Consider the following 27,655-nt stretch of genomic DNA (forward strand, 5'->3'; position numbering starts at 1 on the left):
ATAAAAAGATGGCAAAGTAAATGGAAATCTAAGCGGATGGGCGGATGGGCAGGTGATTGAAAAGATAGCAGGGTAGATGGAAATCTAAAGTAAATTGTAATTTTAGAGGATGGTTGGATGACCGAGTAAATGGACAATTTGAAAGGATGGACAAAAGTATCAATTGACCGATGAAAAACTTTAGTGATGTATGGGCAAATTAAATGATTGGTGGATGGATTTAGTCATAGATGATGGATATATGAATGAATGGATGGATGGATGGAATGAATGGCCGATGGATGGAACGGTAAAAGATTGAATGATGGATGAAAGAATGGCTAGATGACAAAATGTAACTGTGAAATGGTAGATATCAGAGGGTGGATGGAAGGGTGCGAGTATGAATGGATAGATGCTTGGATAGAAGAGTCAAGGGACCTCTTCTAGGGAGGGATAGGCTCACTTACTTTGCTTCAAAGTGAGGGGAATATTAATTTTTCGGCTACTCTTTTGTGCTGGAATACAGAGCTCAGATGTCATGTCTGATGGCACAACAAGGGTCACAGAGAGGATTTACATGACTTGGTGTATCTTCATACCTAATACAGCCATGCTATTTGTCAGAGCCTCATAATTTAGATAGGTTTAGGCTTTATTTAACCTTCGACTGAACATGGTCAATAAATCCTGATTTGTTTTATAATATTCAAAATCACTATAATGCAGAGGAGTTGAAGACAAATAGTGTATAAAATGATCATATATTGTAAAATACCAACCCTTCTTGGTCCAAGCTCTTAAAACTGTTGCCACTTTTACATATTTAGGGATCCCACTTGATTTTCGGAGTACTTGAAAAATGTAAGGGGTACCCAGCTGGAGCAGGCTATTGCAGCACTTTTTAAATTTGACTCTAATTGAGGGTCACTTCCTTTGGATGCTGCGCTCACTATTTATAAAACAAGACCAATGCTATAGCTACCTATGGTGCCGGGGTTTGGGGGTACACAGACCATACACCATTACAAAATGGTGAAAACAAATTTCTGCGTAGATTGTTACATCCCTGCACCACCCCTTCCTCAATTGTGCACATGGAAGTTGATGTGCAATACATTAGGGATATTATAAAAATCTTACTGTGGCTTTCAATCTGGTCAAGACCTGAGGCAGCACTAACGCAATCTACAATTAGTGATTGTTTACAACTGTCCAAGGCTAACAAGATTATGTGGTTGACCTATGTTGTTGTATAAGCTTTATTTCGACACACGTGTCATAAAAGCTAAAAAACAGTTAGATACAGATAAAAATGTAGGAATGAACAATACATACAACACCCATTACAATGGACATGCAGGTTCTTATTTCCCCAACAATGCTATTACTGCGTGTAAAGAGACCTCAAAGCAAAACGGTGTTCAGTAATCTAAAATGCGCTAAGTAACTACATACAACACCTCAAAAGAAGAGTGATCCAGAGTATAGGCTAGTGAAGCAGTGCCATGCCCTTTCGTCAAGAGCCGATTGAGAGACAATTCACCATCCAGACTCATTTTTGCAAGCAGTAATAAAATGTCTTTGATTTGAAAGTACAACCTTTAAAACGATGAAAAGAGAAGTAAAAACAAGGATTAAAAAGAGCAAGCAAGTTGATTCAAGATAAAATATGCTAAAACGATCTCAGTGGGGAAAAAGGGTCCATCAGGGCGTTACAACAATGGCAGCATGATAATTTGCTTTTCATATCATGCTGTCATGTTATTTTCCTTTTGGGCCCTCTCATGGGAAAACTGCAAGGTAGTTGTTTGCGTTAAAGTGCTTGCGCGTTGTGTCTAAGAAGATCCCAGATTATATGGGTGGGGAAACTGGTGATCCCTAGGACATCTCATTCTGGGAGTTGACCAGATGTTTGCCTGTGGTGTTCTCTCATTAGTGCCTTCTAGCCAAACATGTGGCTTAAGAACTTAGCCACTCCACAGACAATGAATGGACTAGGATCCGATTTTAAGATGCGCAAGGCATCCGGATGGTTCAGTGTGCCCAGTTGCCGGCAGATCGGTTTTAGCCATTTGGATCTGGGATGCACATATGCTGGACATGCAAACAATGCATGGGCAACGGACTCCATTGGTGCCTTGCATCCAGGACAAGTGCTCGGGCTTGAAACATTTAAATTCCACTAAGCTATTACCTCGCCCAAAGGAAGAGTGCTGAACCTAAATTCGGTGTATAGCATCCTGTCCTGGGGGGCCTGAATTAGGTCTAGGTAAGGCTCCAGTAGCCTGGCCGGTTTATGGAAATAAAATTATGTGGTCAGTTTCCCCTGGTTGGGCTTGGAAAGTTTTTTTACTCAACCCATTTCCAAAAAGTGTTGCTTTACTACCTCTTTTCGGTACAGTTGTTGATCTTGGTTTCCCAAAGAGCCTGAAGCTCTACATCAGACACCAGTTTCTTAACATTTCTGATTCACCCTACCTATTGCATATATCTAGACGGATGACCTCTGATAGGGCTTCCGCATAGGGTAGAAGCTCCGGGGTCCTCCCAATGCGTGCCCAGAAGAGCAGCGGGCGAAGCCTCGCTATATCGCTGATAGACCGCTTGCCCATATCGAGCATTAGGGAAGCAAGGGGGGTACTTTGGGGCAACATCAAGAGGTTCCTGAGGAACTTATGGTCAGATCTACTGAGCTCTGGTGTCTTCTCAAATCCCCACAGCTCTGCAACATGCAGAGCTGTGCTGACTGCCTTTGAGTTTACCCTGCAGAGCGGCAGCTATGGGTCTGCTACTTGAGGAGCAGTGTTCCTTTCCCAAAGCCCCCTTGACTCGATTATGGCCCAGTAGCAGCTTGGTCAGCTGGGGCTTCCATGTAATTTTGTCAGAGAGACAAACGCCTAGATAATCAAAGGTACTCACTCTTTCCAGAGGTGTTCTATCAAGCATTGGATTACCTTTGTAGGATTTATGGGGGATAAAGGACATAAATTTAGTTGTTGTCGTTGACCTATGTAAAAGTTGAACTTCATGCAATTGGTAGGTTAGAGCTGTTTTGTAATCCAATGTCCAATGATAGTCAGACCAAGTTATTGGTAAAAAAAGAACTACTGGATCATATAGTGGAGCAGAGATGGGAGGTTGAGAGGAAGAAGAGTAGGGTGTTGATGTACCTTCCATTGTGTACTAATGGTGGCACTGAGCCATATTTGCTCAGAGTGCCTCAACATCACAGATTTGTTTTGTTGAGGTTTAGAATAGATTTGTCCCATTCTTTGGCGTACTACCCCTCTAAGGTTTTTTCTGAGAAGGATTTGGATTTAAGTCCCTGCAATGTGGTTACTCCCTAATTTCAAATGCATATATTTTTTTTTCAGGAAGTGCAAAGAGGCTTTAGAGTATATACAATTGCACCAGACAGATCAAGTGTGTACTATGGTATATAGATTTCTTTTTCATGCTATTACATATAGGCAATTAGTGGGGAACTAATGATGAGTTTTATTAGGACTCTCTTTAAAAATTTTCTCTAGATGTTTTATCATTAGGCTCACTTTTTGGGTCTCGCTGAGCCAGCGCATGCGCTGCCCTGCGAGAGATTTAGTTAACAGGGCTTTCAAAAGTGCTGCCACAGGTTTTGCTGGCCTAGCGCTTGCGTTCACGCAAGCGTGCACGTGCGCAGCCGCCATCTTTCAGCGCTCAATCGTCGCGTGCCTCTCTGTATTGCTCGCCCCTCCCCCACCGCAGAGCGTGTCTCGCAGCAGCGCGTCTTGTTTCATGGAAGTTTAGTTGTGACCGTTCATTTGACAGAGCAATGTAGAACTGCGCGCGCCAAAGCTTGTTTTTGTTTTGTATGCCTGTCGTAAAGCGTTTTACTGATTGGTCTTCACCAAGCATGTCCCGTTCCTGAATTATCAATGCCACTCCGTGGGCAACCATGACGTGCGCAGATTGTGGAAACGGCATAGATGCACGGTTTGTTCTTTTAATCCATCTTTAGTGTTTTACATCTTGAAAGTGTAACTCAAACTGATTTCTACAGAATGTGCGTGTACCTTATAACCAGTAGGCGTATTGTGCCTTTAAAGTGCGTGTACTTGCAAAAGAGATACGGCATTCCCTTTCATGTGACACCACAAGCATCGGAAATCTACGTGCCTTGTATTTGACCTGTTTTTGAATGTAATTGCATTACCGCCTGACTCCTATATTTTTTACTAGATTTTAGCTTCCTGTTGTTTTTCTTTGTCCTGCACTGAAGCGTCTTTTTAAAACATTTCATTTAAATTATGGTAATTTCTTTAGAGGTGTGCGAGCAACTGAAAGTCAGCCAGGCTCGAGTCTGAAGCCTGGCTCTGGCTCAGTTTGAGGTCCTGTTGGAACCTCTAGTCCATGACGAGTCAAGCTTTCATGTACTTTGTGCCTTCCTCCTTCCATGTGCCTGGGTGCTGCATACGGCCAGAGCTGCGGACTCGTGTTTGAGTCAACATCGTGTGATTCTGGGCAAATCAATTACACCCCTCCCATCCCCATATGAATAGCGGCCCTATGCTATTGCAAGTGTTGCTAATGAAAAGCCTCCAATACCTGTGGGTCGAGTTCTCACTAATTAGAAACTGCAGAAAAATGCACACAGAAAAAAACAAAGCCTTAGCCTAAGGGAAGACAAACAGATGACAATTTGCGGGCAATTTGGTACAAAGTGAAACGAGAACACGTGGATAAATCACGGCTTCCCCTCGTAAATTGTCTGATTTGAAGTAAATATTTTATTTCATTAAACCTAATTTTCCTTGATTATCGGATATAAAAGTACTTTCAAATATGTGCGTTCAGAATGCGATCATACAAAAACCCATTGAGCATGATGTAATACGCTGCAATGTTCCTCCTCTAGAATACTGTGGGCCACGTTCAGGTTTATATGACAGCTGTCTTGTTTCTTATTTCAGCAATGGTTCAAGTTTGAAAACCGTCAGATAAATAAGTACTTCCCAGTGCATTGGTATAATGTGACATACTAATGTCAAAGCTTCTACATTTTAAAGAAATGCATTTTTTAAGAGACTTTCTCTTATTTTACATGATGTTTGTTTTATGATTTACATCAAAAACATTTTCAGGGCTCTGCTCCTGCATGGGCTCGACGGTCCGAGCCATCGGATCCAGACCCTTGGCTCGGCTCTGGCTTGGCTGTCCACGTTAATTTGTTGGCTCTCCCGCCTCTAAATTTCTCCAGTGTTGGGGTCAACGACTTCAGCACTATCAGACACAGAATGAGAGTAGTGACCAGACAATGTGCTGCTAATTAAAACTGTAAACCTAAGCTGCATTAGGAGTAGCCCAACTATTACTGCCTACTTGAAAGTCTTAAATTAAGGATCACTTACCGTTAGTGTTTCGGTCATTTAGTGTACTTATGAAAAGATATAGCCCATACTGTACTCCACATCTCCCTCAACCCACCTTCTCATAGATATTGCATAAGCTTATCAAACCCACGAGGAAAGTAGATTTTATTAGGATTGTTCATATTTTTGCTTTAAAATTCTTTAACCAAAGCTCAGATGTGTGGTAGACACAACCACTTTAAACATGATTGTAAGTGCAAGACAGGTGTCGCTAAAAGATGTTCTCACTTGTGTGATTGGGTCCCACCAAGAATGGTGCAGCGAACGTGGTTTTCATATAGTGCAACAACTCCGCCTATTGCCTTTTGGCTTGGTCGCTTGTCAGCTTAAATCTTTTGCTTTTGACCAGTTATGCTGTCTTTTAGTTCCTCCTTTATTTGTTTGGGAACGCCTATGCAGCACTTCCTAACTACTGTAAACCTGCCTCTAGGGTGCTGAAGTATTTGTCTTGGAACTATTTTTTGTTTCTTAATTTGTTCGTGCATGGTATTTTGGGGGGGGTTGCACGGTGAGTTTTAATGTTTGCACTTGTGTTGCGAAGATTTTAGTACTGATTATCATTATGCCCCCACATGCTGTCCATAATCAGTTTAAGGGAAACAGGCCCCCGGTACCACAAATCCCTTCCGTGCAAGTACGAGTTGTTATTGTCACCAGGAGAGGAGGCTTCGTTAGCGATCATGCTGCACTGGAGTAGCGAGGCAGCTCCTTTTTGTTGGTGACCTGTGAGCTTTTAGTGTTGAATTTGTAATAAATAATGTTCCGTGAATCTTATTAGGCGTCAGCTTTAGGGAGCACATTTGTTTTAATCGTACCACTAGTGTTGTGAAGTATTTGGCTTTGAATTTTTTTTCGGTTTTGGTGTTAGTGTCTTTCCTAATTTGCTCGTGCATGGAATTTCTTTGGGGGGTGACAAGTGAGTTTTAATGTTTGCATTTGTGTTGTGATGATTTTAGTACTGATTAGCATTATGCCCCCACATGCTCTCCACAAACAGATGAAGGGAAATAGGCCCCCGGTATTGCAAATCGAGGCAGCTCCTTCGTTTTGGTGACTTATGAGCTTTTAGTGTTGAATTTTTAACGAATAATGTTCCGGGAATCTTATCAGGCGGCCGCTTTAGAGATTCGCTTTTGCTTTCGTGTCACTGGGCATACGAAAAAAAACCTTACAATTCACAGCGGTCTACCCTTCGAAACAAAATGCAGTGTGCCAGCCAGAATGTTGTAACAAAAGTAAAGCAAACATGTGAACAGTTTCTGTGCTTCATGTTTTAATTTTTCTCCCCCAATGAGCATGCAGTAATAACAGAACAATGCCTAGGCACACACGTCTGCAATGTACGTTTGTGATGTTGGTGTACTACTTGACCTGCAGTAACCAGGCAATGCGTGCCATTTTGCTCTTCACACGGCCCCTTGTACCGGTCACTATGCAGTAATCTTGGTAGACTGCACACGCGAAATACCCACGTTTTGCATGCCACATGTTCGTTTTGTGTATCAGTCAGCATGCAGTCACTGCGAAAGGGATGCAGCATAGTGGTAAGCGCTGCTCACTTTGAACCGGGACAACATCCTGGCTTCTGCTCAAAGTTGTGTGATTCTGTACCACCTTGGAACTCACGCTCCACTTTACATGTGAACTTCGCCAATCAGCATGCAGTAATAACAGAAAATGGCTAGGCATACACATCTGTGATGTTGGTGTACTACTCGACCTGCAGTAACCAGGCAATGCACGCCATTCTGCTCTTCACACGGCCCCATGTACCGGTCACTATTTAGTAATCTTGGTAAACTGCATATGCGATATACCCACGTTTTGCATGCCACATGTTCGTTTCGTGTATCAGTCAGTATGCAGTCACTGCAAAAGGGATGTAGCATAGTGGTAAGCGCTGCTCACTTTGAACCGGGACAACATCCTGGCTTCTGCTCAAAGTCGTGTGATTCTGTACCACTCAGAACCACCTAAACACCAGCACAACACCACAGTATCACACAGAACAACATCAACATCACTCTCACACATCAGTCTCAATAAACAGTACCACAGCATCACTCAGCAACAGCTCAACATCACTAAACACCACCTCAGCATCACTCTGCAACACATCGGCACCAGCACAGCAGCAAATGAACAACACCACAGTACCACATAAGCACCAACACAGCACAACATCATCAATGCACCACTAACAGTGCAGCACCAAAACGGTAAAAGCACAGCGCAACCTCAGCTCCAGGGCACCAACACCTCAACATCAACACAGCACAGGATAACACAGCACTATCTCAGCATCAACGCAGCTCCACTCAGCATCAATGCACCAACACCAACACAGCCAAAATTCAAAAGCAAATCAGGACCAACACAACACCACTTCAGCAACAGTGCAACACCACCTCAGCATCAGCGCTGCTCCACATCAGCATCACTACAACACCAGCAGTGCAGCCCCACATTAGCACCAGTACAGCCATACCACAGCAGCAATTCAGCACCAACAAAGCAAAACTTCAACATAAGTGATGCACTACATCAGCATAAACTAAAACAACATCAACACAAAGCCAGCTCAACATTACAAAGCAACACAGCTGCACAGCATCCACACTGCTCTACAACATAGCTTAAAACAAAGGCCAAACCAAAACATCTGACAAATCACTTATACGGTCCCAAAGGCGAGACCTATTGGCTATGCCAATGCTTGTTTAAATTTGTACCGAAGCACTTTACTCGGACATGTATTTTATGATGGATTTTTCTGTATATATATTCCAGTGTAATTATCGGATGTTTATATTGTTTTAATTGTATGCTTTTTTGGATGTTTAATAAACTGCGGTATTACTGACTGACTGACCGGTGCAGGCTATTTCAAGGTGCAGAAAGGGACCCTGTATGTACCACCTGCCAATGAAAGATTCTCTGACAATGTTGACTGACTCCTGAGGCCCCCACCTACTAGAACATAACTTAGTAGAAGAGTGAGAGAATCACCTTACAGTTTTCTTTTTCATAAAAAAGTTCAAAGTTTCCTTCTGGGGCTTGAGGAATCTAATGTGTGTGTGCCCAATAATTTGTGATAACACAACTGCTGAATTTGTGTAGGATTCCAAGGACACCTTACTTTCTGCTTACCTGCATTCTTCCTCTTTGTGATCACTGTAGAAACCTAGTGAAATAAATACAACTCTGTCAGCACATATGATGAAAGAGAAAATGAATTTTCATGTAACACGAGTACAGGCATCTAGCACCCAAGTGTCAAACAAGGGGAAGTCTCACACAAGCTTTTTATTGTTGTAAACAACAGAGAAAGGGTGTCAGGATTTATGCAATACATGTCCAGCAAAAATACAAGATTAAGACATTTTCTTATAAATAAAGTGAAGGGGCACCATCTGCCCATCAGTAGCTTCGGCAGGTTACACAAGTGTAGGTCACCAGGCTAATCAATAGAGGACAACACTGCATGATACCTGCATGAAGTGATGTGGTAGGGCTGTTACTACCCACGTGTCCTTTGCTTGTGACAGTTGGGACTTCCCAAGCTAATGCAACGTACTTGTAACAGTAAGTGTGATCAAAATGATTTGTAATATTTGTCCAATCAGGGACACATAAGCTTTGCCACTTCTAAATATTGTGTAGCCAAGTGCCTGTTGCATAATGTATTGTTTGAATGTGGTTCTTGAGCAAGCTTTGCGTTGCGATGGCAGCTTACTTTCAGTAACTGCAGATTGTTTTATCCAAGTCCTTTCTGTGCATGTTCTACAGGCCTTTGGTAGTCATTAAGTATCAAAAAGATGGGCTGCCCACCCATATTAGTTAATAAATATAAATGGCTTCCACTATCCTGTCATCTGATACTAAATCACTACACCCATCTCCCTTCATCATCATTTCTGTACCTTCATTCTCCTTATCAGTCAAAAGAAGGTGATGTAACTTATATTTGAGTGTGCAGTGCATACAACTGAATGTTACCGCTGACAAGCATGCAGGGCACACTTGGATCACTCTGCAGAATGTGACCAATACTGCTTTCCCTATTATACTCACTTCCAATATCCAAAGACCCCCAGCCCCTGAACCATGTCAACACTTTTTTAGGTTGAGGCTGAGCCAGCACATCGTAAGCTTTATTTCTTTTAATGAGTTTGTCCTACGTGAGGCACGACGTTCTTTAATTACATTCCGCGTGCTGTGCGCGCTTTCACTTTCTAAGCTGCCGGGACAATCGCGACCGCTTGTCTCCTATTGCAGGCAGTGCATGCTTTCCTGCAGGGGACTGCTTTTCAACTCTCTGCTGTGTCTGCTCCTCATCACCCAGCGCCGTGCTCAATGTTTCAGCACGGCGCCCATGTAGTATCTTCCTTCACCAATACTACAGTCCGGTTTCATAACAACACGGTCGCAATAAAAGCACTGTTGGCCACTCCTTTTTTTTTCTTCAGAGTAGGCACCCACTTTTATAAAGTACCGATGCATGCCATTTGTAATTAGCAAAATGGCGGCTGCAGCTTTTTTTCCATAGCCTCAGTAATAGAACTACCATGTTTTCATTAGCAAAAGCACAGTTCATTTGCTTGCCACATACATCCTGCAGGTTCCAATCGCTCAACACATAAAATGAGGCAGGTTTAAAGCTTCCTACTGCAAAATGATAGAAAAACAAATTGTAGATTCTTTGAGCTCTACTTCTATAAGTAGATTGATTTTGGACTGCTGAAGCCAACCAATCTTTCTTCCACTGCTAATATTTCAACGCCGTTTTAGCAGAGAAAGTATTGCGTATTTCCACTCAATCGGGCTCGGTAATTGCAGAGAGTGCCTGGTGCATATTCCAGTGGGTAAATAAGGCAAGGTGCCTAAGCCGTCACAATATTGATGAAACAGTCACATTTGTGCTGCAAAACCAGTCTATCTCACTTTCGAGCAAAGTCTATTTATTTATTAAACTTCCTCCTAAACAAAGCAGTCTGGAGAGACTGCACATGCCATCCAATGCTCAACGCCCTAAAACATGTTTTCGCGCACAGCACGCTATGCAGAAACGCGGAAGGCGTACTGCGTTCTCATGTCAGATTGCTCACTTCCAACACCATGAACGGGTCTCCCCCTGAGCCAAACTTGTCAAAACCATGCACAGTGGGCTAATTATCAGTTAAGGGAGCTCTCCGGTAATGGGCCACACTCAGGCGTTTGGAATTTTTGTAGCAAAGCAAGGACAGGAGCATAGGGGAAAATAAAACTTCTCTTAGTGCTTTGCATCAGCTTCTCTGTTCAAACGTTGCCTTAGTTACTGTTGCCAAAACTGTGCTTCTGAGGTGCCAGAGGGAGGAAAAAGTGGGTCGGTTGCATTGCTGGCTCAAGAGACATGCACATGTCACTGTTTACTAGTAAAAATATTTTTTAATATAATGTTCAGAAAAGCTTGGAGCATCAGGTATATTTACTCTTATGTGGTTATGATAAATGTTATTAAAAATAAAATCGTAAGTAGGAGTACTTTACGCAAATGACTTGACAACTCACCAGTCTACTGGGTATTCAAATTTACACACTCCGTATTGTTTAGATGAAATTGTCCTAACCAGTCAATTAGTATGCTCCGATCAGTACTATAACAAGCATTAAAAATGTAATAGGTTTCGCATTTGTTGGACCATGAACGGGTCTCCCCCTGAGCCAGCATTATAAATGCTAATTTTTTTTACCTACCCATTTTGCAGGGTGTGGTACCATGTGTGACCCTGCAGCCTGCAAAGTTGGAGTTAATGTAATTAGAAATGCCAATGTTTTTAAGTTGAGCCTGGGCAGCACATACACTGCTCTGCGAGGCATGCTGCATTCAGGTGGGGCCTTGAAGCTCCGCCCACTCTCCGCCCATATTTTTCATTGGCTTCTGTCATTGTCCACTGTAAACTGTGGCTGTTCATTGGTCAATAGGCTTAGTAGTCCCTCCTTAATACCGCCTTATCTCATTTTGTAACCACCCATGGCGACACTCCCTGTTACATGTGTTGTTACTTGGTAGCCTTTAATTACAGGCTCTCAGCAGCAGGCAGGACAAGCTCTCTCCTAACGCTTTAAAAAGAAAAAAATTATAGCACGATCGCATTTGCAATGCAATAAGGTCTCGCATTTGCGAGAGTTTAAGCTATTGACATTGTATACGACAAAGCCTTTTATTTATCTGTTTTAAAAACTACACATATAAAAAGGCATTGTCATTTACAATGCCAATAGCTCAAACTCTCGTAAATGCGAAACCTATTGCATTGCAAATGCTTGTTTTTAATGATCTTTATTCTGTTTTACAAATAAAATCCTAAAAGTCAAGTCATTAAAAATAGTACACAAATTATCATTAGCTCATGTTTATTTTAAAACCACCATGAGAAAGCGTGCAAGAAAAAAGCAAACTGTGGAAGAATTTAGCAGCTGTAAATACAGTAAGGCAAGCCTAACTTGTGTAAAATTCATTGGTTTTAAAATTGGGCGTTAAAACTTATGTCACAGACTATTGCATTTTGGGCAGAGCATGACAATATGTAATGTATTGTTGATCGATGTACTATCACAATTACAAAGGGGAAGGTGAGAGTACGTAAAACAGCCATGATTAAAAGGGACTAGACGGGGGAATAAATTCAAACTGAAATAAGTCAACAGGCGGCGTTGATGACGTGTCATATTCCAGGTCAAATACGGTTCTATGTTGCTGACAGTTTTCAATAAAATCGTGTAATGCATAGAGTGTTTCATTAATGTGGAGTCCTCACGTTCTGATGCCAACTTGTCCTTGAAGGTGGTTTCAACCCATTTGCCTTCAGAGAGGGTCACAACAGAGGGATTATTGTACAGGTCGGTCCTCCCTAGAGTCCGCAAATTATGCACCACATATGCCAGCCACTGGATCAGGTAGGATTCATCTAATTTTAAACATTCCTGTAAAATGAATCTGCTAAAACTGAGTTCCTCTTATACCCAAATTAAGTGCCAAAGGTTTAGAAAGCAAAGACAAAGCTGGTCAATAATATAATCTAAGCCTAGTTCTTTGTGGACAATTTCATGAGGAACACTATGAGGAACTCCCAGAAGGCCCCTTAGGAATTTGTTTTCGGCTACTTGAATTTGGGCTACCGGCCATATCCCCATATTCCACTGCAATAGATCACTACTGGGATGCACTTGGCCTTGTAAATTTCCAGGACCGATTGGACATTAAATGCGCCCAAACCAGCGGGAAAAATCTCCTATACTGATTATCGCTGTTAAAAGACAAAACATTCTGGGTTATAAGTGAGTGCCAATTAAGCTTAAAGAAACCAATTTGACCCCCACATACCTAAACTTGTCCACCTGGCTGATGTGATGGCCATCTGTTGGACTTGGCCCTTTTTGCAGGGCCATCCCTGAACTTTATGCCTTCCTCCTGATATTTTTTCTGACCTGGTGTTGGTGGTTTTTTAGGACTCTGGGCACTTTAGCACTGCTGTCCAGTGTAAAGTGCATGTGCTCTCTATGGTAAAACATGGTAAGATTGGGTTACACCTGTTTGGCTAATTTAATTTACCTATCAGTCCCCAGTAAGGTGGTATCTCATATACCCGGGGACAGTAACTTAAATGCTACTGGTGGGCTTGCCGCGCTGATTGCGCCACCCACAAAAGTAGCCTTTAAAACCTCACTCGCAGTTTACTGCTGTGGTGAAATGGCACATAAAATGGGTGCCACGTCTGTGACTCCCCTTTTACTTCATGTCAGTCACCCCTAAGGTAAGCCCTAGCTAGCCCTGTGGGCAGGGTGCATTGTAGGTAAAAGGTAGGACATGTGCCATAACTGGGTGGCATGTCGTGGTAGTGACAAACAGCCATTTTGGTTTCTCAATACTGTGAGGCTGCCCTCTCATAGGAATACTTTGGGGACTCCCTGATAAATGTTGCAGTGGTAATTCCTGATCTGAGCGGAGTAGAGTGGTCAAGTTTGGTATGTTTGGAATAGTGGTAGTAAATGCTGCGCAATGGTGTTCACAGATTTATTATCACTATTTTCGAAATGCCACTTTTAGAAGTAGGCATTTCTGTGTGCTATGTGTCTTTGTGCCTGCCTGATGTGTATTGCATGTCTGACATTTGAGTGACAGGGGCTGGGTGAGTCAGCACTAGGCGGAATAGGCCAATCTGAATTTGGAGTGGTGGGAGGAGCAGCACCTGGGACTGAATGAGACAGTGCCTACCTTCCACAATGCTGGCTTTGCCCCCGTGGTGTGTCTGGGGCCAGGGCCTACACTGACAAAGGGGGTGGTGGTGCATCTTTAGGAAATGGTGTGAGTGCCCCCAGATCTGGTTTGGACTGGACGCAGAGCCCTGTGGCAGGGGGAGAACAAAGACACTAAGGGGTGTACGTATTTGGGCTGTGACCTCATGAAAGCTGCGGTGTGCTTACTTGGGACATGAACACCTTGCCAGGAGGAACCGCCGTTTGGGACCAATCCCCTGCTGACTGAGGGGGCTGAGGGAGCTGCTCCACCTTTTTCCTAAGGAGTCCTGCGTGCTGGCCTGCCTGTGGTGCCTGGTCCCTGCCTTCTTGTGACCTACCAGGCCTGGGTGGTCTGCCCTGTAGGTGGGGGAACTTTTCTTACTGTTGCCCTGGTAATGTGCATGTTGAGCTCTTTTTCTTCTTCTACCTTTCGAGCCCTAGGAGTAAGCTCAACATTCCGCTCGGGCTTGCTTCAGGGCGGGGCTCCTGTGTGGAGGAGAGAGTCCCGCGTGGCAGAGGAAGAGCCCAGCAGTAGGGGATCCCAGTCGGGGATTGCCCGACAGGCACAGAGCAAGGGATTGTGCCATTTGGCAAAAATCGACAGAGACTTCGCTCCGAGGATCAGCTGCGGGCCGGAAGCCAAGCAGCTGGTGCCTGTTTGTAGTCGGGGCTCCCGTGGCCAGAGATAGCCCAACGTGCTGCCAGGTCAACTTGTGAGCCGCCAGAGTGTGACCGCATAAGAAGCGAAGGTGGGAGCCCACCCCGCATTCTGATGCCAGAGGAGAGTGGGCTCTTCTAAGCGTGGTGGGAGCAGGCACGTTGCATAAGAAGGAAGTCAGGCAACCCGGTGCCTCTTTGTGGTCGGGGCTCCCCGCGAGTGAAAGGAAGCAGACGGGAGCCTACCCCTCGCTCATGTGCCCAGAAGAAGGAGATTGGACCAGCCGGCAGAGCCAGCAGGAGCACAAGCAAGAGTCAGGCAGAGCCATGCGGGCTCCTTGCCTTGCAGCCGTCCTGGTTGCAACAGCTGCACCGCTGCTTGCGGGAAGGTGCAGTGTGAGGGCAGGAGCATTACCCATTTTGATCCAGGGCAGAGGAGAGGGAGCAAAGTGTCGGCTTCCCTCCCACCTTGGGGTGCGAGACTGCCCGGGGTACTTTTGTGTTGCCCTAAGTTAGGGGCAAAGATTGGTGCTCGCATCGCACTGCCAGGTCGCGGGCAGCTGCTTAAAGAGCATGCAGAGTACAGAATGCCCTGACTTTGGAGGACTAAGGGCATTGAGGACAGCCCAGACGGGCCCCCGAGGAAGGCCAGTGGGCCTGGGGTCATTTTGTGCATTGGTGTGGCCTAAGGTGCAATTAGGTTTACGCCCAAGAGGTGCTAATGGGATGTGCCCCGGGCTAGGTGTACTGTGACCAGTGCTCACCACAGGGCCCTGGTACTGATTGTGATTATGCCTAAGGTGTGCACTCCGCCAATGTGATGTGATGCATAATGTTAATGCCTAAGAGTTTATGCATAATGTGGTTTTGCCTAGTGTTCAGGCCTAAGGTGTTTATGCCTAAATGTGTATGTTGCATAATGTGTACGTGCTGATGATGATGCCTAATGTCATGCTATGATATTTATGCTTAGGATGATGCCTCATGCTGATGTGATATGATGCTAAGTACAGTATTTTTACCAGCAGAGGCTGGTTGTCTTATATTTGCTACTTGTGCTTAGTGATGGTTCTGACAGTGGCCCGATTGGCCCTGTCATGTGTATAATCCCCTGTGAATTTCTACCTGGTGCCAGTTGGCACGTGTATATTGTGTGATTATGATTCTAATGTATTTATGATAATACAAAGGCTATTTTTTATATAACCTTGTGTGGAGTGTCTTTTGTAGTATGCCTAGTGTGTCGCTGCTGTGTGTGTGTGTGTGTTGTGCAAATGCTTTACACATTGCCTCTGGGATAAGCCTGACTGCTCGTGCTAAGCTACCAAGGGGGTGAGCAGGATTTGTCTTCAGCATGTAACTCCCTTGCCCTGACTAGAGTGGTGGTTTCTGCCTGGCTTAGGAGCATGCCCTAGCCAACCAGAAATCCAATTTCTAACACCATCTACTATGTATTTCATAGTTTTCGTGCTTGTGGGCTAAACTTCATAACATGTGACTTTGAAAAATTTGTTGTCAGGTCAAGGCTACTCATAAAACTGATAAAAGGGTAAGGAGTTTTTGTGAGCCTTTAGCTGTGCAAGCAATAAAAACTGTATCATCTGCATAGAGGAAGGCAGGTATAGAGCGGCCTCCCACTTTAGGGACATCTACACCCAGGACTATCAAAGCTTGCTCTATGTTATTGATATAAAGAATAAATTAAAAGAGAGCTAAAATACAACCTTGCCGAACTTTGCGCCACAATTTAAAGTGCTCAGTGCATTTCCCATTAGGGCAAAACCTGATACTGGCTGAAAGGTCATTGTGCAAACCACACAAAAAGTTAATTAAAACCGGGTCGACATCCATCTGCTCCATCATGGACCAGAGAGCTTAAAACGGTTGACTCTGTCGAAGACAGAGCTAAGGTCCCTAAAGGCCAGATGAATTGTCCCCTTCTTGGCCTTGGTGTATTTACAAATTAACAAATAGAGATTCAGGGGTTGCTCCATAATACCCCAGCCAGGGCTAATCCCATACTGAAGGTCAGATAAAAAACCTCTCTCCTCAGCCCAATCCACAAGGCGGTTAAATAAAATCCGGCCAATGATTTTTACAGTTGAGCCTATAAGGGAGACAGGTCTAAAACAGGCAGGGTCTGACCTCTTTCCCTTTTTAAAAACAGGGGCTATTGTTGATTGAGATCAAGTTAGTGGGAGAGGACAGGAGGTTGCAGAGGTTAAGTGTAACGTCAGCAGCAGGCCCATAAATCTATACAGGTTTTAAAAAGGTCCCCATACTGGGCCTGGTGCTTTGTTTGATGGTAACTGAGAGATGGCGGTTCTGAACTCAGATCAGTGAAAAACTATATGTTTGGCAGTCTAGGAATCTTTCGGTGGCTCTGAATCTTCATCTAGGCTGCAGATGGCCTTATAGTGATCAACCCAGGCCTAAATATTATTAGTACAGGCATGGTTAGAAAGTTGATCAGTGCTAAAAAGAGGGGAGTTGATGGTGCTCCAAAAAGCAGAGCTGTCGTGCTGCCAACTTGCAGTTAATAACTTGTCCCAAGACTCCTCTTTCAGCTGGGCTTTGCGATCCTTGAAAGCCTTTCTAAACGCAGCCCTGGTCCTTTTGACCTTGAAGAAGGTTCCAGAGGACCTTGTGGGTTTTAGAACACGGTCTGTCAAACCATCTTTCTACCTGTATTATGGGGGATGAGGCATTTCTATAAAGTGCGGATTTGATAAACCTGCTAAAGTTAGAAAATGATGCCAGGATTCTTTGTGGTGACTCTACTTTAGACAAACACGCGCGATAATTAGATTGACAAGAAATAATCACATTTTGGACAAATACCTGAGGCAACAATACTAGTCCACCTCACCCTTCGGCCCTGATCAGTCAATGTGATGGGCACCTTATATAGGTGCTCAGCTCCCGGAAATGTTTTGTCCCAATAGAATAAGGCTGTTAAAGGATAATGGTCGCTCAGGTTGTGTCTTAAAATCTAAAAGTGCAGAAAAGAACCAACAGGAAACAAAAATATAATCAATAACAGTGCAGTGTCCTCCTACCTTAAATGTGGGTATTCTCTCACTCAAGGTATCCTGATTCTTAGCCATTAGGTTCATTAAATTAAACTCAATGATAAGGCTATTTGCAGCGTTACCTTGGCGAGTGTGTTTAAAATGCGCCTGGTTGTCAAATATATACTCAGAATCTGAATCTCTATACATTGCGCAGGAGTAACAGGGATGCAAGTTAAAATCCCCAGCTACCAAGATTATGGTAAAAGGGGGTTCAGATTTGTAAAAATCGTCAATAAATACTTTAAGACTGGTAACAGCGTCGTGCTCATTTTTCACTGTAACTGCATTATAAAAATTGACAAGAAGCAGTCTGCACTTGTTGGGTAATCATAAAAGGGTACCCGGAATAGTCTTTAAGTTAGACTTCAGAGCCTCTACTTTACAATTGTTCTCTCGTTTTATTAGAGTTGTAAGGCCACCACTTGCACTTCCACTAGCGGAGCAGGTTGCTGGGACTGAGAACAAGGAGAAGCCGTCTAAATGTAAACAACCCTCTATATCCTACATATACTGTATACAAATAAAGTCAAAGTTCATCAGCATACGTGGCCAACCAGCAGCTGGCTCTGTAACCCGGCGATGTTCCAACTGAGAACCGCAATTGATTCTAGACTTTTGGTCTTGGGTTCCTGGTTCAAAGTGTCAGAATTCAGAGTGTTAATGGTTGGAGTAGGGACCAGTCAGTCCGGGTCTTCCAACTCACTCAGGGATAGAAAACGGTTGCTTAGTTGTAAGGTAGTGGTATCAGTTAAGGCGGGGGTTGGTTAGCTCAAGGCGTGGCTTTTTCTGAATCACATGCCAGCCTCTCCTGACCGGGAACTTAGAGTTTAATAGTGAGTAGAAAAAGCCCAAAGACAGAACAGATATGCAGTCCATTAATGCACCTTTTTCCCCAAGGACATGAAGGATAGAGCCAGCTCGTACAGGGTTGGTAAAATGCAATCACCCAGAGATGTTTTATGGGACAGGCCTATCCAGCCCACCCTTTGGGCCATTATAATTTCTTCTGCCAATATCTGGGTGGGGGGCTGGTGAACGTTCACCCTGGTTGCCAGGCAATGGACTACTTTATTCTTCAGTTGAGCATAGCTAGCCTGTGTATCCTTCCTCAAGGGAGGTACATCCACCAACACAGCAATATAAGGGGTGACCGCCGGAGGCAGTTGGATGGTAACATTAGAGGGGTGATTCACTAGAGGGGCGATTTGGGATGTGCCAAGAGTGACTGATACTGAGGAGGGTAACCACCCCTTTGCACTTTACTAGTTTAGAGGTTGCTTCTGTTCTTAAGTTAATCCCGAGAGGTAGGGCCCCTGGACCAGATTGCATACCGGCAGACCTGTTTTTGCATGACAAAGATTCATGGGTAACATATATCCAAGTGCTTGCAAATGCAATAGCAGCCAGTGCACCACTCCCAAATACTTGGTCAGGTGCAGATATCCTTCCGATATTTAAAAAGGGTGATTGTTCCCTACCAGGCAACTACAGGCCGATAAGCCTTATTGATTCCATAAAAAAATTGTTGCTAGACTAGTGTTGGGCAGAATCAAGTCTTGGATTGACGATATGAACATCTTGTCCCCATTACAAGTGGGGTTCCGCTCACACACCAGTACCATAGATCAAGTTTTTTGATTTATGCTTATCTATTGGAGGGTTGTTATTATTGGAGGGGGTACAATCTACGTAGCGTTCATAGATCGTAAATCTGCTTTTGATTTGGTCCCTCAAACCAAAATGTGGAGTGCATTTGTAGACATGGGAATGCCATCGGAAATATTCGCTATCTTAGTCAAGTTACACAATTGTAATTATGCACAGGTTCGCTGGGGTATGCAGGGGAATGTCACGGACAGGTTCCCGGTTTTAAAGGGGGTAAGACAAGGGTGCGTGCTGGCCCCCACCCTGTTCTCTTTATTTATCAACAGGGCATTTCAGTATTTTTCTACTTATCACACGGATGCCCCTACACTGGCTGGTATGAAGATTCCCCTGCTCATGTTTGCGGACGATACTTTGATATTGTCAAAAACCCAAATAGGGCTACAGTCCGCCCTATCTCGCTTCGAGGTATTTTGCCATGACAATGAGCTAGAGCCGTGGTTCCCAAACTGTGCGCCGCGGCACCCCGGTGCGCCGTTATGAGTTGCCAGGGGCGCCGCGGCATAATGTGGGATATTGCAGCCGCAGCGCTAGAAATTTAAAAATGCCACCTGCATAATCTTGGAAAATGGTTTGGCGCAAAAGCGCTCTGCCGCCATACGTGCGTACGTACGTGCTTTCAGAGGCGTAGTCTCCGTATTAATACATACGCCATACGCCGCTCTGACCATTGTTTGAGGAGCGTTATTGCATACTTGCCAACATTTCAGAAGAGCAAAGTGGGAGATTTAAAAAAAAAAAAAAAAATCGGGAGAATGGGGCCTTGAATCGGGTTACTGTCATGTATGGGCTTTGGAAGTGTGCTGCTGCAGAATCGAACATTTGAAACGCAAATGCACGTTTTTGTCTTACATTTGAGAAGCATGGAGCGCAATGGCAAGCAGAGAGAGGGTGATGCAAGTGTTATGGACTGGCCTGGCAGGTTGCTGGCAGTGCATACACCCCCCCCCCCCGTGTGTGGCATCCCGGGCTTAAACAGCTTCCCGGGCACATTCGCTTGTTAATGGGGCTTTGTTGGTTTTTCACCCCTTCTAGAACCCCAGCATCCCCACTCAGACTATTCCTGAGAGAATTAGCACGTTACACAATACCAAGCCCTGTCAGCTGAAACCCCCGAGGAATCGGGTTTGTGCTTGCAGGAATCGGGAGGCGGGAGACTAGCCTTGAAATCGGGAGGGTTGGCATGTCTGTTATTGCTGCTGCACCTCGTGGGGCCCTCTTCGCAAGGAAATAGGTAAGTAACAAAGTGAAGTCCGTTTTAAGTAACACTAGGGCCGCTGGAGTGTTGGTACTGGGATGGGAGGGATTCCTGTGTGGTCCATAAAACAGTACGGGAGTAGAATGTTGGAAGCCCCAGCATAAAAGCAAGAAGGCCAAGATCGAAGCTCAGGCCACTTACTGAGCAGTTTTCAGCTCCTCGACCTCGGCGATGATGTGACCGCTTTAGTCTGTGACTATACTTGCTGAGTTGCAATCCGCCCCTTTAAATTAATAATATTGGGAACACGTTATTCATTTTTGAATGTTCCAGATACATGGCGTTTTTATTTTATGAGTCTGAAATAATTATTAGTGCTGCTTTAAATTCAGCTGCTGCACAGTTCTTGATGGCGCTAAACAAGATGAGGCAACTTTCATAGCTACAATGCTCGGACACAAATGTACACAATTTTGAAGAATTTTGGTGAAAGTCATTCGGGGCCAGCCCACAACCACAAGCATTTGCGAGAGTTTAATAGGGTGTATTACATGAATTTCAGCGTGCGTGTTTGCCTGTTGGGTGCATTTTTCCTCCAGTATGCAATGATAACACCGAGTGGCTCCGTCTTAACTAGGTGGAATTTGACTCCAGTTTAACCGAGAGTTCTACTGGCTATGGTCTAGAATAGATTAGAAAAACAAGCATTTGCAATGCAATAGGTCTCGCATTTACGCGAGTTTGAGCTATTGGCATTGTAAATGACAATGCCTTTTATTTATGTTTTGGTTTTTAAAACATAAATAAAAGGCATTGTCTATTACAATGCCAATAGCTTAAGCTCGCGTGAATGCCAGATCTATTGCATTGCAAATGCTTGTTCTCTATGACATGGGTTAAGTGTTGACCGCATAGGTTCTAAAAGTAAATGAACAAAGAAAAAGTGTAATAAAGACACCAAAACCACTCTACTTGTCAAAGTGTTTTTTTTAAATGCATTAATCTAAAGCGCACGCCCAAACAAATGTTCTGTTCCACCGGATCATATGTACAAGCACTCTTACCAATGGTGTCTGTACATATGTTTATCATTTGCAGACGGCGCTTGCTATAATTACATCATTTAGAATTAGTCATTCATTACATCTTGCTGGCGTGCTTTACTGACGTTGATGATGATTAGTTCCCCTTTGCAAACCTACATAGGGATTATCACGATTTCTAATCTCTCTTCGTCCTGATGATGTCGACCCTTATATAACTAATTTTATCGGGTTGAAATGTCGACAAGATACATGATTCAGTGTTGTTCAACAGCAATTGTGTCCATATCAGTCACAAGTTTTGTAGATATGTTTTTTGTATAGCACTTGCACACTTTAAATTCACCTATTTCACTTTCACTGTGAAGTGGTATATTTGGGAGCACCATATTACCATAAAGTGTATGGAAAGAAAACTTTAACTTTATTGTTTTTAAACTAACTGCATACATTTGATTTGATTATTGTTTAAACCAATCTATTGATGGTTATGTATGGTGGCCAATGAAGTTGAGGCTCAAACTTCCTCCTAAGGGACCATTGATGTATTTATACACTGATCAATACAACAATTGCATCTCAAAATGAATGACGGGTCACAAACTAATCTCTGTAGAACAGTTTGTGACCTTTGCTAAGTGCATCAAGCCCACTGTTTTTGTCTAGGCAGGGGACAGTCGATTGGTTGCTTCCATATGTATATTCGAGATGGTATGACAGAATACAGACACCAAAAATATCATGCTACAAACATATCATAGCCAGAATATCGATTACCAAAATATCATAAAGGTAAGAAGATACAGGTAAGTATAGATTTACTGGTTTTAATTCCACATCAAAGTACCTTGAAGGTATATGTATATTGTCTAGGTATCGATGTGGAGCTAAGTAACTCTATATTTACAATGTAAACTTACTTTCTCAATGTTTTTGTAGTTTATATTCAACCCTAATATTTTTATAGCCCGATATTTGGGACTCAATATTCTGGTAATATACCTTAGCTGAAGGATGTCACACTCAGTTGGCCAGTCCGTTCACCACCCACTTCCCAAGGCACAGAAGATTTGAATGTTATTTCATGTCACATTATTTTGATTTGAAATGCCTAGAGCCAGAAGGAGCAGAACAGGCCTCTTTGACAATGTACAGACCGAAAGTACATGGCACTTCCTTCCTTGTAGAAGCTGTTTGTAGTTCATGCTTGGCCTGTGGCTTGCTAGAAGGCGCACAGCTATTGGCACTAGTTAATTTCTTCTGTATTAAGAGCCAGGGTACACTTACCGGACTAAAATGTAAGCAGTGGATTCCTAAGTGCCCCCTGAGTTGGTAAGCATTTGCATGTGTGTTTATCACCGCAGCCTGTTCTCTATTACTACTCTGCAAAAGGATATGTTTTTGCCTTTTATGGGAGAATATCATAGATGTTTTCCCAGGTTTGGAAATAATTTGTGAATACCAGCAAGCAAGGATGTTTGTGAGTGCTCCTATATGTTCATGGCATTCCCACCTTAGAAAGTCTACATGAGCACCTCTTTTAAGACTCAGACCACTCAAAATCTGCGTGTAAATCTTTTATAGGTGTAAATCCATGTGTTGTGAATAGCAAAATAAAAATTGTAAAAAAACAATGTTTAAAAAAAAGGCTACATGTGGTAGTAAGATGAAATCACTAGTGCAAACACCTTTGAGGAAACGCTCGATGAGGGAAATGTTTTGGAGTTAAATGTACTATTCACTGTAGGTGCCATAGGGTAACAGACTCTGCCCAAAAGCTAATGTTTCGTATTTCAAAGCAGTATTACCTGGCAAGTAATTACAGCACAAAATCGGCATTTGGAACTTCTCTGAAATGTGCAATTCTTTGTCACAAAGAAATGTGTTGAGTTATTTTATTTAGAAACCTGTCGTTGCTCATGCCTACCCGGTATGACGGCAGACGATCGGTTTTTCGGTCTGTTGTGCTGTTTCAGAGCCGTGGAGTAGTCACACTGCAGTATATCATGCTGAGTTAAAAGCTGCCACGACAAAACGCGTTAACACAATTCAATCTTACTTTATTTCGATTTTTGTTACAAATCATAAAAAGCGTACAATAAAAAGAATAGTTATTCATAAAAACAGAAACATTCATTAAAATTACCAATCTTAAAAGAGAACATGATTATTTACAAATTAAGAAGAAAATCTTTGATTTAAGAAAATTTTCTATAAACACAACAAAACCATGAAAGTTATCGCAATAGTAACATTAAGTGGACTCAGTAGCTCTTTGTTCTAAGTTCTTACGATAGCGAACAATAGATTTCAAGAAGCTAGCTACTGTAAATACCAACAGCTCTCCCTCCAACATCTGTAAGAAGAGTAAAGCTGGACGACATTGTCTGTGACCAGTGCGCCTCAAAAACGGAATAAGGAGTTTTTTCCTAGATTCCGTGAAAAATTTACAAAAAAAAAACAGTGTGCAGAGTAGATTGTGGGGAAATAAGATCACAAGGGCAAACAGAAAGAGTTTTGGCCCAATTATTTTGCACTGGAAATGCGACTATTCGATGGAAAAAATTCATCCTAAATCTTACCAAAAGGTAGCGCTCATAGCTTGTGATATTAAAAGTAAGATAGGGCTGGATTGTGGGTACCAATTGTATCATTTGACTATGAGTGACAGACGGTTTGCCAACTTCACTCAGTAGTCTCATCTCCTCCAGATGGGCAAGAGCTTTGGTTTTTAAGATCTTTCTCATGACCTCACATATTGATGAGGGATTACGAAGGTATTTATCCCAGCCCAAATCATGAAGAAAAGTTGCAATGTACCGCAGCCACTTGGACCTATGAACGTTATCCATGGTTAAGCAGTCAGACAGGAGAGACTGGGAGAGGGTAGCTTTGTCTGATGACCATATTTTACGCTAGGTCCGCCACATGAGCAAGACCCAGCTCTGTGTGGCATGCAAAAGTGCCCGTACTCCCAGGAACTGAAAGAAGAAACCTCAAAAACGAATTTTCAACTTTCTGGATACTAGCCGTACTCACAAATCCCCAAAGGCCGGCCCCATATAAAGCCACAGATAAACATTTAGCTTTGTAACTCTGGATGGTTTCAGTTGGAGCTCTATTTCCCAGTTTCCTAGTGAAGTTGAGAAGGGCTGTTACTGTTCTTAGGAAGAGAAGTTTTCGAGTTTCTACGGCCGATTTCCAGGATAATTTGTGATCCATTGTTATGCCTAGATAAGAATATGTTTGAGTGGTAGCTATTTTCTCTTGATTCAGATAGATGCCCCTCATTTTAGTTATATTTTTGTGGCAAGAACTTGCCCTCATGACAAAAGTTTTACTTATATTTATCTTCAGGTCAAGACTTGCCATAAATGTGGAGTATCTATTCAAATTTTTTTTGGAGTTCACGGGGGGTACGAGCCAATATGACCGAGTCGTCTGCATAAAGTAATGCAGGTATTGGGCGCTTATTTACCATCGGGAGATCCTGGGATCCCCTCATTATCTCTTTTTCCAGGCCATTTGTATACAATGTGAAAAGAAAAGGGGACACATCGTTGCCTAACCCCTTTTTCTACTGGAAAGGCGCCCGTCAACTCTCCCCCCACCCCATAGCGCACTCTTGCAGTGGCATTAGCGTAAAGTTCCCTGACAAACATAAGCAAGTTCGAGGGAGCCCCCATATCAGCCAGTATAGCCCAGAGTTTAGAGTGGGAGACACAATCAAACGCGGCCGATAAATCCACATAGACCATATACAGGTCTCCTTTTTTAATGTACACATACTTATCAATCAAAAGCGAAAGGTTTAGGGCCTGTTCGATGGTCCCCAGGCCCTGGCGGAACCCGTACTGTAAATCCGAAATAATCCTGCCATCGTCCGCCCAATCTTGTAACTGCTCTAAAATGACTCGACCTGCCATCTTGCCCAGTGAGACTAAAAGAGAGATTGGACGATAGCAGGATACTGAGTCCCGGTCACCTTTCTTAAAGATGGGGACTAGTACGGATTTTGACCATGATGGTAATAGACCTATTTTGCAGGATGCATTCAGGACTCTGGTTAGAATAGGGGTCCAGAGGTCCGCTTGATTTTTAAATAAATCAATAGGCACACCGTCTGGGCCCGGTGCCTTCCCGTTCTTACTTGCATTCAGGGCCGAGGCGGTTTGTTCCAGAGAAAACTGTAGGTCAATAGGGTAGATGGTAACTACATTCGAGGGGTTAAGATTCAGATGGTCTAAGTCCTGCGATTCAAATGACTCCCTATCAGCTGAGAAAATCTTGGAAAAGTAAAGAATCCATTCCTTTTCTTCGATTGCTAGATCTAACTTAGCATGGTGTGTATTATCAGTTAGGAAAGGAGACTTTACCACTTGCCAAAAAGCTGCCATGTTTTTTTGGGAGCAGGTTTCATGCAATTGCTCCCAGAGCTGGTTTTTTAGTTCTTTTTTCCTAGTTCTTAATGCAGAGTTATAGGCTTTCCTTAATAATGATATCTCGTGTGGAACCCTAATCGTTTTTCTCAACACCTTTTTTAGATTTGAATATGCAACCGTGCAGTCATGATTAAACCAACCTTTCTGCCTTTTTGAGGTATGATTTATTTCCACCCACAGGACTTCATTGACCGCCCTGACAATCAATTCAAAGTTTGCTATGACCTCTGAGTGGGTGGTATGTGAATTAAGACATTTCATGATGGATAAATTAGCCCTCATAATCACTTGCTTGGTTGTCTCCGTAGGGTCTACTTTCCCCCATTTAAGTGCGTAACCATTCAATCTGCTAAGCACCAAATTATTTTGCGATAGGATGGTTCCCAGGCCTCTCTTCGGTTTATAGGTCAGAGAGAGGGAAATGTTGAGGGGTAAAACCAGCATCTTGGGTCCTCTCGCCATTTGAAACCAAAATGTAATCTGTAGTTGTCGAGTGTCCTCTCCCATGAAAAGCAGGAGCCGGAATTGGTTTCTTATCGTTCCGGGTGTTTGCCTGAGCCAGGTCTAGATCAAATAGGGTTTCATTTAGGTAATTACCTAGGACAGAGTGTCTAAAATGTGGGATTGGATTTCCAGATTCATCCAAAATGCCACAGGTGTTCTTATTGTTTATGAAATGACATGGACCCAGATTGAAATCCCCCCCCAGATAATTATCTCTTCGCTTGTTGTCGTCATGATTCTGGTTTTTAATATGAGCCGCATCTGAGATACCACAATGATTGCTTCAGCATCAGGGAGGTTATTGTAAAAATTCACTATAAAGAAGCTGTCCCTATTACTTAAGGTCAGCCTAAGGATCTGGAGATTTGGGTCCAGGCTCATGGGGACTACTTTCTTTATATTAAGGAGGTTTGAAACATAAATTGTTAGACCTCCTTTCGCTCTACCTGAGATGGAGGGTTGGGCAGGTGAAAAATAGGTTTTAAAACCTTCCATGTGAATCGCATCAACAGCCCAGGTCTCTTGTAGTGCTAAAACATCAAATTTAGAACTAAAATCCCTCCATATATCATTGGTGACCTTTGAGCGTTGGCCTGTTATATTCCAGAATAATACTACAATTTGAGTTTTTATCCCCTCCCCTAAACATTTCTGCATGCCTAACTCATATCCCGTAATGGGATTAAAATTTGGATGCTGTTCTATAGACAAGATAGGTTCAGATTGATTTAAAACTATGGGCTTGGGTGGTAAATCAATGAATGACAAGTGATTCTGATTACGCTTTGAGTTAGAAACCTGAGAAATATGGGTAATGGAGTTAAAGTTAACTTCCATACTAGTGGGGGGCACCTTTTGAGATCTATCAATAGCATCTTTTTCTACTCCACATAAGTTCAGTCAATCCACTCCTTCCAAGTCTGTTAATTACGCATAACGGTTATAAAGAGATAAAAAATAGTCATCCTGGTGACAAAATGAAGGGCCAGGACGATACTCCTGATGCGGCAATAAAGGTCTGAAACGAACGTCCTGATGTTGGAATGAAAACCTTGGATAACCAGACTGATAGTGAATTGGAGTGGTGGAACAATCGGGCTGAGGGTAAAATTGTGATACAGAGCAATGTTTATGATTTTGAATAAGAGGCCTTATAGCGTTGTTCCTATGTTGATAGGAAGAATTATAATATTCTTTTTGGCCTAAGAAGGGGGGCCTAAAGCAGTCCTCCGGATATTGAGATATGTGAGTGACACGGTCAACTTGACGATTGTAGAAAAGCCTAGAGCGGGCGTCCTGATGTTGGAGTAAAAATCTATTGCGATCATCCTGGTTTTGGGTTAATAAGTTCAGGTTATTTTCAACAGAGGGATGTACTCTGGGATAGAAATAGGTCAGGTCA

The sequence above is a fragment of the Triturus cristatus genome, chromosome 10, assembly GCF_964204655.1.
Source record: "Triturus cristatus chromosome 10, aTriCri1.1, whole genome shotgun sequence".
In the NCBI taxonomy this organism is placed as follows: domain Eukaryota; kingdom Metazoa; phylum Chordata; class Amphibia; order Caudata; family Salamandridae; genus Triturus; species Triturus cristatus.